The 9,796-nt window shown below is 43.6% G+C and overlaps 1 pseudogene; it reads right to left on the bottom strand.

Annotated features, from left to right (window-relative positions):
* Positions 1–5,135: 5,135 nt before the first annotated feature.
* LOC101083041 lies at positions 5,136–6,914 on the bottom strand (annotated as a pseudogene).
* Between the last annotated feature and the right edge of the window lie 2,882 nt (positions 6,915–9,796).

Raw genomic sequence — 9,796 nt, 5'->3', positions numbered from 1 at the left:
TGCAATTTACCTGGAGAAGAGAAAAGAAAGTCATGGAGTCGATGTGTGTTGTTTTATCTGTCCCAGCGTCTCTTCCTTTTCTGGGACTTTCCACCGCTTCTCTGATGGGGCTGTGCACCTCCCACCTTCCTCTGCCCCTACACCATTCAGATGGCTGCCATAGGAACGGTCATGGTAACACACTGTGATCCGACTCTGTGGCTAGTGTCCATTGGTCCAGGAGTGGGTCTTGACCCAAGCTGGCTGATCAGAATGTGTCAGTGGGAATTTGGAATCAGAATTGAGCTCTTCAGCTCCACCTGATTGCCTAATGGAATAGAGATTTGAACCTGGGCCCTGATGACCTGTTCCACCAGTTGGGTGGAACAGCTGGCAGAACAGCTGGCAAAACATAAATGAAGCAGTACGGAAAAGAGCTGTCTAGGCGATTAGTAGTCCAAATGGAAAAGAAGTCCCGGCTCCAGCTATGCCCAGGGACCTAGCCACATACAAATGTTCCCAAGACACCCCAGAGCCTTTATAGTGAAGTTACATTTTTTCTTAAGCTAGTTTGAGTTGGGTTCCTGTGACTTAAAACCCAATGTCCTAACAGGATTCTATGCCAAGGAAGAGGGGAATGTAGAGAATATATATGAACGCCTGGAAACATGTTGAGGATGAGAGAAAATTGGGGCAGTTCATACTTCTGAAAGAAGGGGGGAAAAGTCATTTAACTAAAAATGAGTGGTCCAGGTGAGGTCAGAGGCCTTGAAGACAGTGAAAAAGATTGAAACCAGTGTGAAGATCATCCTTTTTCACTAAATTCTCTAATCATTTTAACAATTGGAGGTGAGGATCTAGTATATTCTACAGATGGGGACAGTCATTGCTAGGAAAGTTCCAGATTAGACACCAAGAAGGACCAAGAACTTTAATCTTTTGCATTAGCAATCCAGCCTGGGGAACAAATGATCTAGACGTTTGGGGACACCTGCCCCTCCTCTCAAGTGTGCAAATTGGAAGAAATTTAATCCTAGAAATAGTTGATGATTTCCAAAATGAATGGACACGTTACAATTTCTTTTCACATGAAAAAGTTGCTAACATATTTTAGGATGAGCTTTTTTTTTTTTTTTGCTTTCGCCACCAAACATTAGACCACTCCAGAGGAGGCAAGTTTGCTGTATTTACCCATGTTTTGCTACATCCTTTTCCCCTAATATTCCAACCTTCATTCTTTTGTCCTTTACTTTCTGTTTAAAAAATGTCCTTTTGCCATTCTTTTGGAATGACGAATTTTAAAATGTTTAAATTCTTTACATATTCTTTCTTCTGAGGATATCTTGTTCCCTTCCCCCCCACCCCTGAACCCATGAAAGACCTGTGTTTTTGGGTAAAGGGTTCTGTATTGAGTTCTTTTTTTCCCATTGCTCAAAGAAATAGTATACCTTTCTAGCCTCCATGGTTTCTCTTTTTGTTTTTTTTATGTTTATTTATTCTGAGAGGGAGAAAGAGGGAGGGGGAGAGGCAGAGAGAGAGAGAGGAGAGAGAATCCCAAGCAGACTCCGCACCTGCTAGCTCAAAGCCCAACGAGGGGCTCTCACAAACAGAACCGTGAGATCATGACCTGAGGCAAAACCAAGAGTCGGACATTCCACACCTACCGAGCCACCCAGGTGCCCCTAGCCTCTCTGGTTTCTGATGAAGATCCCACTGTCATGCAAATTGTGCTTCCCCTGATAAGTAAGATGTTGTGTTTCTCCAGCTGGTTTTAAGATTTTTCTTCCTTTGTCTTTGGTTTCCAGAAACTTAATTATGCTGTCTTGAAGTGAATTTCTTGGGATTCAGTCCATGTGGAGTTTGCTTAGCTTTTTGAATCTGTAGATTTATGTATTTTATCACATTTGGGAACTTTCCAGCAATTATTTCTTCAAGTACTTTTTAAGTCTTGCTTTCTCTCTTCTCTCCTTCCAGGACTCCAACGACTTAAATATTAGATTTCTAGGTTTTTTTTGGTAATCCCCAGGTCCTTTAGGCTCTGTTCATCATTTTAAAACTGATTTTATCTGTTGTTCAGATTAGGTAATTTCTATCATTCTATCTTCTAATTCATTGATTCATTTATCCCCTTCATTCTGCTGTCAAGCCCATCCACTGAGCTTTAGTTATTGCATTTTTTTTGGTTCTTTTTTTTAAAGTTTGAGAGTGTGTGTGTGTGTGTGTGTGTGTGTGTGTGTGTGAGCATGTGTGCGTGCAAGTTGGGGAGGAGCAGAGAGAGAATTCTAAGCAGGCTTCGTGCTGTCGGTACAGAGCCTGAAGTGGGGCTCAATCCCACGAACCATGAGATCATAACCTGAGCCAAAATCAAGACTCAGACACTCAACTGACTGAGCCACCCAGTGTTCATGTATTTTTCAAGTCTAAAATTTTCATTTGATTCTTTATAGCTTGTATTAGGATGCTGAGACTTTCAATTTCCTTGCTAAGTCCTTCTATTTTTTTTCATTTATTTCAAGCTCAGTCTTTTTTTTTTTAATGTTTATTTATTTATTTTGAGAGACAGTGTGAGCAGGAAAGGGGCAGAGAGAATCCCAAGCAGGCTCCTCACTGTCAGTGCAGAGCCTGATGCAGGGCTTGAACCCACAAGCTGTGAGATCATGACCTGGGCTGAAATCAAGAGTTGGATGCTTAACCAACTGAGCCACCCAGGCGCCCCTATTTTGAGCATAGTCTTAATTGCTCATTGAGGCATTTTTATCATGGTTCCTTTAAAATCATTGTCAGATAGGGGTGCCTGGCTGACTCAGTTGGTAGTGTATGTGACTCTTGATCTCAGGGTTGTAAGTTTGAGCCCCATGTTGGGTATAGAGATTACTTCAAAATGAAATAAAATAAAATCTTAAAACCATTGTCAGGTAACGTTAACCTCTCCGTCATCTGCTTTTGCAGCTTTTTTTTTTTTTTTAACTCTGACATCTTCCTCATTCTTGGTATGATGAATGATTTTTCTCTATTAAAATCTCACCATTTCTGTATCATGTTATGCAACTTTGGGTCTCATTTAAACCTTCTGTCTTAGCTGGCTTTCTCTGAAGGAGGAGGAGAAGTTCTACCAGGTGGAGATACATAACCAGATTGCCCAATGGACACCAGAGGGGCGACTTTTCACTGATGGTAGGGGTAGAAGTCGAGGTTCTGCATCTAGTCTCCACTGACATCACAGGGGTTAAGAGAGGCTGTTTACTGTCCTGCTGAGATGAAAGTTCAACTCCCTTCTTGGCTTTCTCTGACACCCCCCCAGGCAGGATTGTTTGAAAACCTCACTATAGTCTGATAAGGGTAGAAGGTCTAGGCTTCCATTCAGCCTTTGCTTGTGTGGTTGGGGCTGGGCCATAGTTTGCTTTTCCTGTGGTGTTTGACTAGAGTAGAATGTTATTATCTAAATGTTTCTGCCCTACCAGGCTGCCCCTTTCTTGGTCCTCTGACTAGAAAAAATAAGCTTTTTGGTGGAATTTTTGGTCTACGCCCATTGGCATTTTGAGTTGCTGGCTTCTCCAATTCCAAGTCTGGGATGTATGAGGCAAAAAGAAAATGCAGAGAACTCCCCACCATACCATTCCTTGGGGCCCAAGTTCTCCAATCAGCCTGTCTTCTTCTGTCTACCTTTCAAATACTTGCTTTGTATATAATGTCCAAGAATGTTCAGTTGTATTCAGCAGGAGGAATAGGGAAAGGATATCTACTTCATATTCCTGGAACCAGAATTCTAGGGGAACAGATTTTTTTTTCAATTTTTTTAATGTTTATACATTTTTTGAGAGAGTGCGTGTGCTCATGAGTGGGGGAGGGGCAGAGAGAGAGGGAGACACAGAATCTGAAGCAGGCTCCAGGCTCTAAGCTGTCAGCACAGAGCCTGACACGGGGCTCAAACCCACAAGCAGCAGCGAGATCATGACCTGAGCTGAAGTCAGACTCTTAACCGACTGAGCCGCCCAGGAGAACAGATTTTTATAGCAAGCTGGTGGTCTCCCCAGTACCACGGGACCAGATGAGCAGCCCAGAAGGGGAGGAGACAGAAAAGAGAAAAGGAACAAGGACTGCGTCCCGGGGACTCCCATGTCTAGAGAGAAGAGCAGGAAGAGCTAGCAAGGCAGCAAGAAGGCAAGAGAGAGGTAGGAAGAAAAGTGAAGCATGTAAGAGAGCTATAGTTAATGACCTTTTAAAGGACAGTGTAAGTGAACACAAAATCCAGACTGGAACAGGTGTGAGAAAGAATAGGAACAAAGTGAAAGAAGCAAGTTGCGAAAGCCACATATTGTGTGATTCCATTGATAAGAAATGTCAGAATAGGCCAATCTACAGTGACAGAAGTGGATTAGTGGTTGCCTGGGGTGGGGGTGGGGGGATAGTTTAGAAAAATAGGGGTGGGAAATGACTACTACTGAGTATGGGGTGTCTCTGGGGGGGTGAGAAAAAATACTTGAAAATTAGATTGCGGTGATAGTGACAGAACTGTGGGATATATTTTTTAAAAATATTGCTTTAAATTGATGAATCATATAGTATGTGAATTACGTTTCAATAAAGCTGTTTTAAAAAGGGAAGAGGGGAGGGAGGGAGGGAGAAAAAAAGAAAATGATACACACAAGGAAAAACCCGTGGAACTTTCATCCAGGGATAATTTCCCTTATATATAAAGAGTTAATAATCCAACAGGGAAAAAATGGAACAGAAGAATATATAAAAAGATGGTTCATTCATAGTAATAGAGCTATAAATTATAACTACATTAAAATAACATTGATTTCGGAGGGCCCGGTGGCCCAGTCAGTTGAGCATCTGGCTCTTGATTTCAGCTCGGGTCATGGTCTGAAGGATCTCCATGTTCATATATTCAAATCCCGCATTGGGCTCTTTGCTGACAATGTGGAGCCTGCTTGGGATTCTCTCTCTCTCCTTCTCTCTCTCTCTGCCCCTCCCCTGCTCACTCTCTCTCAAGATAAACAATAAAAAAAATAACATTTATGTCCTCTATCAGACTGACAAACTCCCAAAGTGTGATAACGTTTGCCAAAACTTTTTTTTTTTTTTTCCGGGAGCATGTCTGTTGTGTTTGAGATGATCTGTCGGGTGCTCTCTGAACTACGCCAGGTAAAAGGAAACTCTCTCATTACAAACTGACAAAGGGAAAAGGGAAAACCCTTTTCACCACAGCATGAACCCCATAGTTAGAAATAGGTCTGGGTTTTATGCAAATGACACAATTCCTAGTCATCTATGGCTGCTTTTATGACTTTATACAGATTATGAATTAGGTAAAAGGCACTATACTATTCGTTAGACTTCAGGATCACTATCCTCAGTCCCATCACACGAAATATATTCTGACATCCCAAAGAAGCAAGACTTGCGAGTAGGTGTTTTAAACGTAGCTAATCTACAGCTACAAAGTTCTACGCTTAGTAGCATTTACCTTCTGGGGGAGTCTTCCAGTGCCCAAAGGATAAAAGCAGAGACTGGAATCAGTACAACCTATACCCAGAAGTCTGGGCTGTAAAAGCCATACAATTTGCAGCACAGTGAGAAGATGCCCTTTCCTTCACATCACACACAAAGTATGAATTATGCTGCCTCTCTCTTGTTCCAGTGCGTGGCTATCCCGTCACGTTCTGCTCTGTTGGTCAAATACTGAGCGGCTCTGCTTCCAACCAGAGGATCCAGAGGTGTGCAGGACGCCAGTGAGAACAAACCGACAACAAACCCTTCGAGATAGTCAAAGCAGGACTCCAGGCGTCTTTAAGGATGCCCAGGCTGATGACTCCCTGATTGTTGATGTTGCACAGATTCTGGCGCAGAAAATAGACTTAAATGGATCATCAGATGAAAATGAGATGTCCGGAAAAAACTCAGAACCTGGTGGGCCAAGTGTAGTCGGTCTCCGTTCATAATGTTGTCTCCCTTAGGCCCAATGCCACAGTTAGGAGAATCAAGGGCTCTTTCGGCCAGGTTCACTCTGAATTCTTTCAGCACTAGTGGATAACTTCGCAGTGGTTTTGCTAGAGACTTTGGGGTGTTTCTTCTGCTGGGTGGCAGAAGGTTTTCTTTCTTCTTCAGGCTTTAGAGGGGCTGGCTCTCACTGGTCCGCATCTGAACCACCATGGCTGGTGCTGCAGCCCTCATCATCAGATCTCTGCCTGTCCCCAGACATCTGGGTGAGGTCATTTCTTGGAAAACTCTGCCAGCTGCCCTGCCCGCTTGCACATCATTACAGTATGTTGGGGAGTGGGGAACCCTTCCTTAGGGAAATAGAGGCAGCTGGGGAGGAAAGCGGGGAGGCAGAGGGAAAAAGAAGTCAGGGAGCCTTTGGCCAGGGAGTATGGAACATTGGAAGTTGGAAGAGGGCTGTGCAGTGTTGTCCTGTTGCCTTCGGAGAAAAGGGGGTTAGGAGCTCGACGGGGTAAGGGCATGTGCTCTAGCGAGCCCCCCAGCTCCTCCCCGCCTGCAGTCCACAAGGTGCAAGAACACTCACCAAGACTTCAGGGGAACAGGCATTCTCCTAATGGTTAGTGGGTGTGTGAACTGCAACAACCCTCTGGAGAAAAATTTAGCAGGAGCTATCAAAATTACAAATGCCATACACTTAGACCAGGCATATCTACTCCTAGTCATTTAACACTTTTTCTTCCAGACATGGGAAATGACTCACATGCAGGGTCATTATATAATTGCAGCTTTCTTTGTAATACCAATGAACTGGGAACAACTTAAATGTCAGGAAGAGACGAATAGAGGTAATGAGGAGGCTCTTTTTGTATTAAGAGAAAGTTCCCAGGGTACCTGGGTGGCTCAGTCAGTTCAGCATCTGACTTGGGCTCAGGCCATGATCTCGCGGTTGGTGGGTTCGAGCCCCACATGGGGCTCTGTGCTGACAGCTTGGAGCCTGGAGTCTGCTTTGGATTCTAGGTCTCCCTCTCTCTCTGCCCCTCCCCCACTCACTCTGTCTCTCTCAAAAATGAATAAACATTAAAAAAAATTTTAAAAAGAAAGTTCCCTGTGATGTGTTGTTAAGGGGAAAATAAAAGGGGCAGCATGACAGATATGGTGTGTTGCCACTTATGTTAAAAAGGAAGATAGAGGGGCGCCTGGGTGGCGCAGTCGGTTAAAGCGTCGGACTTCAGCCAGGTCACGATCTCGCGGTCCGTGAGTTCGAGCCCCGCGTCAGGCTCTGGGCTGATGGCTCAGAGCCTGGAGCCTGTTTCCGATTCTGTGTCTCCCTCTCTCTCTGCCCCTCCCCCGTTCATGCTCTGTCTCTCTCTGTCCCAAAAATAAATGTTGAAAAAAAAAAAAAAAGGAAGATAGACTATATTTGTACCAACCAAAAAACCAGTATCTGAATGTATAAACAAACTAATACGAGATACCTGGATGATGCGAGGTGGAGCTAGAAGGTGGGGTGAGAAAACGGTAGACCTTTTCGTCATTCTTGAAATTTTAAGCATTTTTTTTTTTTTTAGCAAAGAAGGGATGTGAGGGGAGAAAGTGGAAACAATAAGCTTAGCAATCTATCTATATAGTCGGTGTGAGGTGCTATAACAAAAATACCATAGACCAAGAGGCTTATAAACAAGAGAAATTTCCTACAGTTCTGGAGGCCAGGAGGTCCAGGATGCAGGCACTGGCAGAGTCAGTGTCTGGTGAGAGCCCACTTTCTTGTGGCCTTCTTGCTGTGTCCTCACTGGCCAATGGGGCAAGAGTTTCCTCAGGGCTTCTTTTATAAGAACACTGATCCTGTTCATAAGGGCTCCACCTCTCAATCCCATCACTCTGAGGGGTGGGATTTCAACATATGAATTTTAGGAGGACACAAACATTTAATCTATAGCACAATTATATATGGTTTTCTAATAAGGAGGGGTTGGGGGCTCTGCAAAAAAATGGTAGCCAGAGGGCACTGTAGGGTCAAAATGAGAGTCTTTTTTTTTTATTAAAGATAGGGGACATTCAGCGTGTTTTCAGGCTGATGGGGATGATCCAGACACTTAGATTGTATCATGCCTTTTGCTATATTACTGAACCTTTTTTAAAAATAAAATTTTTAATGTTTATTTTTTGAGAGAGAGAGAGAGAGAGAGACAGAGACAGAGACAGAGACAGTGTGAGTAGAAGAGGGGCAGAGAGAGGGAGACACAGAATCTGAAGCAGGCTCCAGGCTCTGAGCTGACAGCTTGAACCCACAAACCATGACATTGTGACCTGAGCTGAAGATGGACTCTCAACGACTGAGCCACCCAGGTGCCCATATTTTACTGAGCCTTTTAAGTATTTCTTTTTCCATTAGATAAAAAGTTCCCTGAAAAGGAGTACCATACCTTCCCGTCTCTGTATCTCCTGCACCTCGCCTGTTTCTGACATACAGTAGGGGCTCAGCACATGTGTGTTGAGTCATGTTATTGAAAACTCTCCCATGGCTGTCCACCATCTGAATCTGTCCGTAACATCTCAGCGCCAAGTTCAGACTTGCATCTCCTCCCTGTAGTCAGGTCAGTGTGGGTTCAAATCCTCAGGAAAGACTCCCCAGAAGCAGCACAACTTCAAGCAGATGAAGAGGAGAAAGGAAGGCCTTGCTGACAGCGGGAATGACACGAACAAAATTAGTGGGACGTCGCTAATGACCGTGATGACACGGTGTAGGGATGACGAGGGTTGCTGACATTCATTGACAGTCTGCTGTGCACCAAGAACTGTTGAACTTTTTCACGTGTTGATTCATTTAACCCTGACAAGAACTCTATGAGGAAGGTATTACCACCATTTTCAGTTGGGGAAACTAAGGCAGAGAGAGAGCAAGTAAGTTGTCCAAGGTCACATAGCTATTAAGGAATGAAAACACATGGGACAAAAAGAAGATTGCCCTAATATAGCGAGTTGATTTGATTCAAACAATCAAACAAACAAAAAGAAGGGTTTATTCTTGTACTTTTCCTGTCATTCCTGTTCCTTCCTGCCCACCACCAAATATTTCATAAATATATGCCTGAGCTTATTTGCCACAACTCTGCAAAAACATCCCTTAGTCCCTGACCCAACGGGTGAGGAATCCATTGTAATTCTTGCTCCTGGATATAGTTACAGAAATAATGCCAACGAGTTTTCCTAGCTTCATTTCTTTGACTTCACTTCCTTTCCCAAACACACTGGGCATGTTTAAATTAGTTTCTTTCTACAAGCAGAAATTTGCCCTTGAAATTCAGATTTGTGTCTAACATGATTTTTTTTTTCCCTGCTTCCTCGACTTGGGCCAAATATGAGACCTAAATGCATAAACTCATTTCCTCCCTTACTACTTCTCTTCCTTTCCATATTCATGCCTCCCTTTGGAAAATCTCCCTTGTCCCAAACACAGTTGAAAAACTCATTTACCAGCGAGTTAGGGGAAATTTTACTTTTACTTACTGCTCTTGGGATTACTTGAACTCAACGCTATTGAATATAAAAAAATGTTCTGTTTCATCAGGTTTCTCCTGGTTGAGAACCACCTGAAGGCCCTGTTATGGGCTGAATTGTGCCCCTCCCCCAAATTATTAAGTTGAAGTCCTAACCCAGGTACTTCAGAATGTGGCTAGTTTTAGATAAGGTCTTTAATGAGGTAATTCAGTTAAAATGAGGTCTTTCAGATGGGCCCTAATTTAATATGACTGGAGACCAGCACACAGGCACACACGAAGGAAGGACCATCTGAAGACACAGAGAGGAGGCCATTTACAGCCAAGCAGAGAGGCCCCGGAACAAACCAATCCTCCCAACGTCTTTGTCTCAG

This window comes from Felis catus, chromosome D4 (assembly GCF_018350175.1).
Source record: "Felis catus isolate Fca126 chromosome D4, F.catus_Fca126_mat1.0, whole genome shotgun sequence".
Classification (NCBI taxonomy): Eukaryota; Metazoa; Chordata; class Mammalia; order Carnivora; family Felidae; genus Felis; species Felis catus.
Note: the sequence above shows the minus strand (reverse complement) of the source record. Positions and strands in the feature narration are given on the sequence as shown.